Raw genomic sequence first — 11765 nt, forward strand, 5'->3', positions numbered from 1 at the left:
TTCCCCCAGGTGTAATTGTTGTGATTGGTAACTTTAGTGACCATAATCTTTAGGGTTCTACCGAGGTGACGGTGGAGGGAAGGTCCCACTGTACCTGGAGCAGACGTCGGTTATACTCACTTGGATTTTCCGGGGGGTTCACTTCACTTCGAGACGGTTAAAGTGGAGGAACTTGTGCCGGTCTATTCATTAAGCAGGTTGCCGGGGTAACTGTTCCACCCGCCATTTCTGTACTGAATCCTGCGAGGTTGGGCCTAATCACCAACTAGCGCTTTTGGTCCGGAAGACTACTGTTTGTGTGTGGTTTGACGCTCTAGATTATTTAGGCGTGTGCTTCAAATTTGTTTGCTTCTTTAGAAGACTTTAGGTGGTTTGATTTGAAATTTTTACTTTGTTTTCGTGTGTTGTAGTTAAAAATCTTTAATTGTGGCGGAATTACCGAGACAGTCCCGTAGACTTCGGGGCCAGTCTCCTGAAGTTGTTTATGTGGCCGAATTGTTGAGAAGATCCCGTAGACTTAGGGGGTCCCCTCCTCGAGACGACCCGGGTAATTTAGAAGGGTTAAAGGTCCTTGTAACTCCTCCTAGTGACAGTAGAGTAGGTTCACCTGAAGAAGGAGAATCTTCCTTGGTAGTCCATCCAGATTACCAAAGTTTAGAAACAGGTTACAATCCCGAAACTGTTACAGTTTCCGAGCTTGCTGGTAGTTTTTCATCTGCCAGTGAAACAGGCGAAGAACCTGAAATTTCCGAACCTGTTACTCCAACTTCTAGTGTCCCTGATTCACCGAGAATAGAAAGAATTATCACCGAAAATCTACCTTCTGGTTTGATTGCTATAGAAGAACTTGCTCCAGAAGAAGATATAGGTGTCTCTCACCTTGAAGGTCAACTTACTATTGATCTAAGGGAGCGTGAATCCATCTTTTACAGTCCTCCTAGAAGTACTTCTTGGTACCTTGCGTTAACCAATTTTTTAGACAACTCAGTAGTTTTTCCACACCTCGTACTCCTTTTCCACCTGGAGGTATTCATACTCCTGTAAATATGTCTGGTCAGTCGTCCGTGTTTACACAAAGTCCTGAATCTTTTTTACACGGCGGTCCTTCTGTTCCTACTGGGTATCAGTCACTTTCTGGTACCTTTGCGGGGGCATCTCCTCAACCCATTGATCATGGGTTATTTGCTGGAAACAGTGGTAATATACCATTGGGTGTAGGAGACATTTACATGATGTCAGGTTCAGTTCCCGTTTCCCAACCTCAAGGTGGCCAATTACCGCCTGGGGGGCAACCGCAGTTAACGCCTGGGGGGCAACCTCAAGGTACACAAATCGTGTCTGGGGGGCAACCTCAAAGTCAGTATGTACCTATGGTGCAATACTTACCTCAAGGTCAACCTCAGCCTCAATATGTACCCCAAGGTCAACCTCAGTATCAATATCAACCTCAAGGATGGCAACCTCAAGGATGGCAACCTCAAGGGTATCAACCCCAAAGTTATCAACCTCAAGGGTACCAACCTCAAGGTCAAGGTCAACCCCAGTATCAGTATTTACCTCAAGGTTATCAACCCCAAGGTCAATACTCAAGTCAAGGTTATCAACCGCCTCAAGGTCAGTCATATGTTCCAAGTATGGGAACTGCACCTTACAATTATCAATCCTACCCTCAATCTGGTTATGGATCTCAGTATCCTCAACCTGTTACGGGTCAATACCCTGGAATGTTAGTGTGGGATCCCTCACAGGGTCAACAGGTGTTGCAGCCAAGTGTACAGATGGTTCCTCAAGCTGGACAACCCGTAGTTTCTGGTCCAACCCAGCAACCGCAACCTGTCCAGCCCAATGTTCAAACTTCTGTAGCTTCGGTAGTTACTCAGCCGCCAATTGCACCTAGTACTCCATCTCAAACGGCTGCTGCAACTACCGCTACATCTACCATACTTACTTCTGGAGTATCGACGGCTCCAGTTTCTACTGTCCCTGTTACCACACCTCAGACATCTTTACCGTTGTCTGGATCTACGATTCAAACCACGGTCCAGATGCCTGTAGGTCAGCCTGGTATAAGTACGGTTGTGACTACTCAACCTCAATTTGTTCAACCTCCGTACCAGGGACAGTACCAACCTGGGCAAGCTGTCCAACAACCGGTTTACCAGTATCAACCGTATCCTGGGTACACTTATCAACAACCTCAACAACCCCAGTACGGTCCGGTTAATCCTGGTTTTCCAGGAGGATATAATATCCCAAATGCGACTCCTGTTCCTAGTTATCCTGGATATCCTCCTCCTGGGGCTGGTATTGTGACCCAGAGTTTTAGAGATCCTAACCGGCAGTTACCGTTTATTGCAACTTTAGATTTACCCGACTTGACGCGCCTAACGAACGATCCAATTCAATATCTTCAGTTCTGGCCGCCAATGCCAAATAAGTTGCCCAGTGATATACCCAAGTTCGAAGGTAAGTCTGGAGAGGATCCGTCCAATCATGTGATGACTTACCACCTCTGGTGTGCTTCGAATTCTATCTCAGATGATTCCATCCGCTTACGTCTTTTCCAGCGTACACTCATTGGTCTCGCGGCCAAGTGGTACATTGAGTTACCACGGGCCTCTTTTTACAACTTTAGCCAGTTAGCTACCTCGTTCTTAACTCACTTTCAGTTGCCGGTCAGATACGATAACGGCACGGAGTTATTAACTTCACTAAAACAATCGACGTCCACGTATATTTCTGATCACATTCATGAGTGGAGACGTCGAAGGAGATTAGTGAAAGTTTTTATCCCGGACCAAATCTTAGCTGAATGGTTTGTCAAATCATTATTACCGAAGATTACTGAAGATGTAGCTAAGGCCGGAGTAGTTACTGAGGAGCAAGTCATTGCTCAGGCACAATACCTTGACTTAGTTTACACTCAGTCGGGTACGTTACACGAGAAGATTCCGGATCTTCCAAAGTCGAATCAAATCGCTGCTGCTCCTTCGGGATCTCATGCCGCTGATGGTATGATTGGTATCGTGACTACGAAGAGCAAGAAGAAGTCTTCCAAGGCTTCAACTACTCCAATTATCACTTTGCCTGATTCTCCGACAGGAGAGTCTTCTCCTCCTGAACTTACCGCCGACATTCACGCTGTAGAGTCATCTACGGCCAAATCAAAAAACGGTGGAAAGAAGAAAGGAAAGAAGAAGGCTAAAGCAGACAAGGCTCCAAAGGAGAAAACTGAAAAGTCGGAAACCAATGACGAAAAACGCAAACCTCGATATCCTTGTCTTATTTGTGAAGAGGATCATTTTACGAGAGATTGCCCTCATCGGGCCGAGGTTGTGAAAATAGTCAAAGGTTCTCCCACTCCTGCTGTGTTAAAGAATCCATTTCCAGAGCAGGAGAATAAGATGATAGGTTCTTCTTCGAATGCCAGTGAAGAACCCATTTTGATGATGTCTCATGTGAGGATTGCGACTCGATCGCAAGATTATGGTAGTAAGGCTCCTGTTGATGGTAAGGAAGCAGAATCTTCTCACTCTAACCCATCAACCTCAGCTCCTGGTTCCGATCCACTACAGATCGAAAAACCTAACCCAGACTTAGTGATTAAGCCGCCCGCCAAGGGTGTACTTCGAAGGTCTGCTTTCAATCCACATGCGAGAGCAGCCCAGAATTACAACATTGTTGAGGACTTAGCTGTTTCACCTTCAGCAATGTCGGCACTCGAAGTGCTGCAATCATGCCCAGCACAACGGAAATTGCTTTTGTCGGCTATCGGAGCTGTCGATGTTCAGGACCCGAACCTAATGATCTTTGATCTAGAAAATAGTACACCACGTCTCCCCCATCAAATGGCTTTCCAAATTCCAGTGATAGTCAAAAACAGGCCTATTCATCGGACTGTGATTGATGAGGGAGCTTCTACGTGTATTATGTCGATTCAATGTTGGAGATCGCTTGGTTCTCCTTCGTTGAACCAATCCCCCACCATCCTTAAGGCCTTTGATGGCCGTGGGTTCCGTCCGTTTGGTATTCTACAAGAATTGCCTATAGGGGTTGAAGGTAAAACCGTTAGTCTGGATGTGGAAGTGGTTGATGCCCCTCTAGACTACAACCTTCTTTTGGGTCGAAGTTGGTCATATGCTATGACAGCGGTCGTTTCATCGGTCTTCAGAGTAATTAAGTTTCCACATAACGGTAAGATCGTGACTATTGATCAGCTGACATACTTTTCATCCGACCCAGCCTCTTCAGAGAGTATCCAGCATGTTGGTAAAACGACAATCCCTTATAGGGACGTTGGTGTAGGTTTAGTTAAGGATTCCGGTTTACTGGGAACTTTTCCTCTCCCTCCACTCAACGCAGATCCTTCGTTTGCAACCATTCATATGATTACATCAGAAAACATTATTTATGATGATCCTTGGTTCGTCCCATCTGACTCTGAGATAGACTCACTCGGTGATGTTATGCCTTTGAGTCCATATGAAATTGCTTATGAAGCTCTCATGTCTTTTACCGACTTTCATTCAACCGAAGTCGACCAAATGAATGTGGTCAGTGAAGAGTCACTTTTCACCTCACCCTTAGAACGGATAACGTTTCCCGAAGTCGTGTCATCTGACGAACAACTTCGCGAAATCCTAAGTGTAGACGATCTACCATGGGAAGATCTCCATCACAGATCTTCGTTTTTACCTAAGGATGATGCATTTGAAAATGATTTTTCATCTATCTTTACCGCTGAATATGTCAAAGACGCTCAGGATCCAACGAAACATTCTGATTCAGAGTTGAATTTAGGGAATATTTCTCGTACTATTCCCATTGATATTTCAGTGAAGCCCGGAATCGAGGAAAACATTCATATAGGTGCCGCATGTACTGAAGAAGAAATCCAAACTTACAAGGCCCTATTCCAAGAATTCCGCGACGTGTTTGCCTGGTCTTACGAGGAAATGCCGGGAATTGATCCTGCCATTGTTGTTCATGAAATAAAGACCTACCCGGATGCTAAACCCATCCGGCAACGGTTGCGTCAAATTCACCCTCGAAAAGCGGCTGCGATTAAAGCAGAAGTCGAAAAGCTGTTGAAAGCAGGTTTCATTTATCCGATCCCGTTAACGGATTGGGTATCGAATATTGTTCCGGTCAACAAGAAACAAGGAACAATAAGAATCTGTATCGACTATAGGGATATAAATCGAGCTTGTCCAAAAGACAACTATCCTACGCCTTATATCGATCAAATTATTGATGATTGTGCCGGAAGTGAAATGTTTTCCTTCATGGATGGTTTTTCGGGCTATAATCAAATCAATATTCTACCTGCCGACCAACCAAAAACGGCATTCATTTGTCCATGGGGGACATTTGCTTATTGCAAATTACCTTTTGGGCTTAAGAATGCCGGGGCCACTTTTCAACGGGCGATGTCTTATGCATTTCATGACATCAAGCACATTGTGCAACCCTATCTCGATGATTTGCCTGCTCATTCTTTACATCGAGCTGATCACCTTGTCCACCTACGAGCAATCTTTATGAGGTGTAGGCATTATCGAATTCGGTTGAATCCCCACAAGTGTGTTTTCTGTATAGAAACAGGTCGATTGCTGGGATTTGTTGTTTCAAAAGCCGGCATTCGCGTCGATCCCTCGAAAGTCGAGGCTATCATCAAATTGCCTCCTCCTTCGAGTTTGCGCCAACTCCAAAGTTTGCAAGGGAAAGCGAACTTTTTACGCCGATTCATCCCAAACTACGCCGAGGTCACTAAAGGTTTTACACGGTTGTTGAAACAGAACGCACAATTCTTTTGGGACGAGATTGCCCAACAATCTTTTGATGCACTTAAACACGCGTTGACCCATGCACCGTTATTGCATCCTCCCAACTACAACCAGGACTACTTCTTATACCTCGCAGCTTCGCATTCCACCATTGGAATGGTGTTAGTTCAAGAAGATGAATTCGGAGCGGAGCATGTGATATATTATCTTAGTAGGACCTTGAATCCAACTGAGCTAAAATATTCGCATGTGGAGAAATTGGCCCTGGCAGCCGTTCAAGCTGTCCAGCGTTTTCGTCACTACATTCTTCTCCGCAAAACTACAGTTATTTCGGATTGCAACCCTATGATTTATATTTTGACAAAACAACTGCTAGGGGGCAAGTACTCTAAATGGATTGTTATCCTGCAAGAGTTCGACTTGGAGTTCGAGAAGTCCAAGTCTAAGAAATCCTTAGTTTTTGCGGAATTGATGTGTGATTTCCCGAGTGCTGACACAGAGACTGTGGCAGAGGAGTCCATTGCGGACGAATCTTTGTTTCTTATCAGTACTGTAGATCCGTGGTACGGGGATATAATCATTTATCTCCAAACCCAAACCTTTCGGCCTGAAGCTTCCAAAGCGGAACGTCGAAAAATTCGGTTTCAATCCCAGCCATACAAAATTATTGGAGATACACTTTATCGCCGGGGGGCAGACTTAGTTTTTCGACGTTGTTTAACTCACGAAGAGGCTGAGAGGGTTTTGAATGATTGTCACTCTGGAGCATGTGGCGGTCATATGTCTGGGTATGCCACAGCTCAGAAGGTGTTGCGCGCTGGTTATTTCTGGCCGTCTATGTTTAAAGATTGTATCATTGCAGTCAGAAAGTGCCACAACTGTCAAGTGTTTGATCGCAAGATGCGCGCTCCACCTGCTCCTCTCCACCCTATAATTGCCGTTGGTCCATTCGCCAAATGGGGTATCGACTTTATTACTTGTAACCCTCACTCGGCCGGGGGGCATGCGTATATCATCCTTGCGGTTGATTATTTTACTAAGTGGGCCGAGGCGATGCCTACATTCGACGCAAGCGGCAAAACAGCTGCAGTTTTCGTATTCAATCATATCATAACTAGGTTTGGTGTCCCACAAGCAATCATTACTGACCATGGGAGCCATTTTCGAAATGTCATGATGACTGAGCTTACAAGCCAGCTTGGTTTGCGCCACGATAGCTCTACTCCTTATTATCCGCAAGCCAACGGTTTGGTTGAGTCTATCAACAAAGTTCTAGTTATCATGATCCGACGAACCATTGGTGTTCATCGGTCGAATTGGCACAACATGTTATTTTCAGCGCTATGGGCATACCGAACCTCAGTGAAAAATTCAACAGGGTTCACTCCTTTCCAGCTAGTTTATGGCTTAGAAGCTGTGTTACCCATTGAATGCGAAATCCCATCACTTCAAATGGCTGTCGAATTACTTCCAGCTACTTCCGAAGAGGAGAAACGTTTATTATACTTGGCTAAATTAGATGAGACTCGACGTGACGCTACATTGGCAATCGAGACTCACGCGAAACGAATGAAAGCTCAGTATGATAGAAATGTAACCCCTCGAAGTTTTTCGGAAGGAGACCTAGTACTATTATATGATCAAGCTAACGATAAGCTAGGTGCCGGAAAATTCGTTCCCATGTGGCATGGGCCCTACATTGTAAAGCGAAAGCTAGCAAAAGGGGCTTATGAGCTAGTTGACTTTGATGGGGACTCTTTGGGTAAACCCAGAAATGGACTTTACCTAAAGAGGTATTATGCTTAAATGATGGGAATGGAGAAATTTTTAGATAGGTTAGATTTTCTTTCTAGCTAGCAAGTGTGTTAGTTTAGTCAGTGTGCTTAGCTTAGAGAGTGTGGTTTTTCGTCGTTATTCTGGCTTATCTTGGTTTTACTCTTGATATTGCAGATGTCGACGCCTCTCCAAACATACATTGGATTTGCTGATGGTGCTTGTCGTAGTACACGGAACATCTCTTCCGCAGCTTGGGTTATCTATTCGCCCTCTGACGAGTTAGTTTCTATGCATGGGGTAAGCCTCGGTCAAACAACGAACAACATTGCAGAATACAGTGCAGTGATTGAATTATTATCCGAATCTATTTCATTTGGAATTCGACGTTTGACAGTGAGGTTAGATTCTGAACTTGTTGTATTACAGCTTAATAGAGTTTATGCCATTAGGAATCCTGTGTTATTAAGGTTGTTTTTGAGAGTGCGTCTCTTGGAACGTGAATTTGATTACATTGAATATCAACATATTCCAAGGTCTTTGAATACATTAGCAGATGCAATTGCTTCTCGAATGTTGGACAGACATTTACGATAATCATGCAAGTAAATTTAAAAACATTTCATCACATATGTTAAACAAGATAAGCCGGTAATAGTGATATATATAGATAGAAGTGTGTCAAAAAATATATACATCGTCTTCGATCATAGGTTGAAAACACCTTATGATCGGCAAAATGATAGTACAAAAAGTCAAAATGTCACATGTGACTACAAAAGTGACTAGTCAATCACTGGTGGTGCTCTCTGTATGACACCACTGCGCGGGCTACCTTACGCAAAAATCTCCTAAACGGTCCAGGGACCGCGACTACGAAGCGCTGAAGCCTGATAGGAATGTCGTCCATAGTAGTCTCAGGTATATCTGCCGTGAGACGCTCTAGATCATGCTCCAACTCAGCTAGTACTTCTGCTGTCGCGTCCTGTGGGACCGGTACCGGTGCAGCTGGATGTAGTCTATCAAAAGGCCGGAGGTTGGCTGGACGCTGTGGACCAACATCTGCATTTTGAAAAATTTACTGTTAGTTTTGAGACGATATATATGAAAAATAAAAAAAATACATAATTAGAAAACTTGTGAAAATAAAAGTACCTCTGTCGTCCCATTGTTCTCCCTGTGGAAGAACCATGTCCGGATCACCTCTGAAATCCATTCCGGCATACGGAAAGTCCTGTATCGAAAAAACCTGGTCCTCTAACCAGTGAAAGTAACTATCTGAGAATCGAACTACTGCCGCACCCTCGTCAGGATGCCGGGCCATCACCGCAACCCATCGTATCAGCTTTGGCTCCCGAGGACCCAAGATATCAACAGTGAGTTGCTGAGGGATCAACATTGGAACTCTCTCCAAGGCAAAGCTCACGACTATAGGCCCATATCCAAAAGTCTTTAGTCGTCCGTTCTTTGCCTTGGTCAGTTGGCTCTTCATATGAGCCGACACAGCTTCACACCAGTTGAAAATGGTGCCTTGGTAACAGTCAATTGCCATCCGCATTTGGGATCCGGAAGCAATGTGTAAAGCGGCCGCGCCGCAAATTCTGGTAACCGTGAACGCTATGACTTTGAGTTCCGGTAGAGTGATGTGTTTTATCTCTATGCCTTTTGAATGGTGAGCCCCACGTGTGCACCAATCCTCGCGGAGACTATCAAGGGATTGGCCACCCGGCCTAGTCCCCGCAAGACTGAGTTGCTCACCTCTGTTCGGCAAGCCAGTGAGAAAGTATACATCCGAGGGCTCTATCTCGAGCTGGTGCCCTCCTATGTAAAAGCATTGTTCTTGAACGTTCCATCGCTCAACCAGCCATTCCAAGAATCTTACCTGGCCCCTCATGCCCGGTATGGTCCAATATTTGTATAATCCGCATGCTCTTAGGGCATCCAGAGAAGGTTGGTGATTTATTGCAACTTCATCTTCCTCTACATGCTCTCTTTCTCTCCAGTCTAACATGATTAATGCCCTGCATATCAAAAATAGCAATTAGAAATTGATTTGGGAATTTTTGGTGTTTTTTTGAGAGAGTTGGGGTTTTGAAATGCGCACTTCTCGGAAGACGCACCCCGGCTTTGTAGCACAGGGCGCCCGGACGCAGCTGGCCTGAAGGCGGGCTGCGTCTTCCGACTGTTTTCCCGTATGAGAAAAAGTCGGGGGACGCAGGTCACCCGAAGGGCACCTGCGTCCGCCGAGAGGCGCATTCCAAAACCAAAACCCCCCCAAAAAATGAAACTAAGACCTAAAAATTAATTCTAAACGGATAGAAATGCAGAGTAGGATGTGTAAAATACCTGGATGAGACGGCGTTCGATTCCGACGGTCAGATTTTCCGCAGCAACCACGGGAAGTTTCTTGTCAAAAGCTCCTTTTTCAACCTCCAAAGTCAAACGGTAAAAATGACATGGTAAAAGGTCTTTTTATAGGTTTTTTGGATGAATTAGTTCATTTTTTACCATGAAAAGATGTTTTTGAATGTATTTTTGCCTATTTTAAACAGGTATGAGTAATGTGTCGCTTTTGTGCAGGACAAAGGGATTTCGAGGGAAATTGTAATTTTTTCACAAATAAAATATCAGAGTCATCTTTTAAGCCCTTTTCTGACTCCTAAAAAATGAAAAGATCGCCGAGCGTTTCTTTTACACTCGTTAAAACGGAATTAAAAGACGGTCCCCTTTTAGCTCTTTTCTGACCGTAAAATCAGGAAAAGATTGCCGGGTTTTTGTCGTTTCAAACTCGATAAGGAAATAAAACGACGTGTCCTTGATCGCTTTTTACTTTTCAGGTCGACGACACTATTATGAAAGTACTCCTTGGTCGCAAGATCAAGCGGTTCCCCCAGGTATTATTTTATACTTTTTCGGGCTTGAGGGACACAAATATACGAAAAAGTTCAACGTGGAGTCTCCTTTTGTTTTTTCAGACTCTCTAAAAATGAAAAACGCCGAGTTTCTCCTATACTGGGCTCGTTAAACTTTTACAGTAAAGGACCTGTTCAATTACAAACAGGAACGAACCACTCCTTCCTAGGGTTCGAATTTAAACTAGGTTGGACTCGTCCGAAGGATGAGCTTATAATCAAGCATATGTTATCCTCCTCAAGCTTGTTAAAAATAAAGAGGTACTTGCCAGAAATGGTGGGGGAAAAGAGAGAAGAATGAACCTGTTTGTTACCTTTTGTCTCAAAAGAAACTTTATTACCACTCTTGAACACGACACTTTTCATTCACCTGGGTTGGGAAATCTTTTACCTCACAGTTGACCAAACCACTTTGAAAGTCTTTAACCGGGTTCCGGGGATTAACTTTGAGTTATTCGTCACCAAGCCATCTGTCGTGTCGTTATGTGTTCAAGAGGTCTGCAAGCAAAACTTTCATCTGCAAAATACTTGTCATCCATTTGACCATCCCTGAGTCAGTCCTTACAGCAACATTTCTTCAACTTGAACAATGATTTCGTGTTGTGGGCTTGCCTGCAACGGGTCGCTTTCTATCGACATCGACACATTATCTAGAAAGATGACTTAGGAATCGACAGCACCTTGAAGTCTGCATGCATCAATGGCAGGTTTCTCGCCTTTGACGTCAGTTTACATCATTGACTTTCGATCAAAGGATTTCGTGAAGTGTTCGACATCAAAACATCTATTCACATTTCACGGGTTGTGCTTGGTACTTTGAGAACCATTGACATTACTGGTGGTTTCTCTCATGCTTGTTAACAGTTTGCATCATCGACTGGTAATCAAGTGGTTTCTAACATGTTCGACATCGAATCATTTTAATCACATGGCTAGAATCGTACCAATTCGGGAAGTAGAAGTGAAGACCCTGGATCTAGTTTCTACCATCCAGGCTGCGAGGAGTTTTGTATTCATTATCTATGTAGACTAATCATAAACAGATGGCTGCGTCCATACTGTGTCTACAAAAGTCTATAAAAATGATGTACTGCAAGATCATTCCTGTATCAGAATAGTTAGTCCATTAGTTAAAGTTTTGAATCTGAGTATGGGAATGCCTACCTCAGTGATGATATAATCTTATTCATGTATTTTGTGTTGAAAATTGCAGGTTCCAACCAGGCCATCCACAAGACAATCCTTGAAATGATAAAGCGCTTCACCCTTCCTAGAATTACAAAACCCTAAATCT

This window comes from Pinus tabuliformis, chromosome 5_2 (assembly GCF_031772625.1).
Source record: "Pinus tabuliformis cultivar Carrire ecotype Pingquan chromosome 5_2, CPIR1, whole genome shotgun sequence".
NCBI lineage: Eukaryota > Viridiplantae > Streptophyta > Pinopsida > Pinales > Pinaceae > Pinus > Pinus tabuliformis.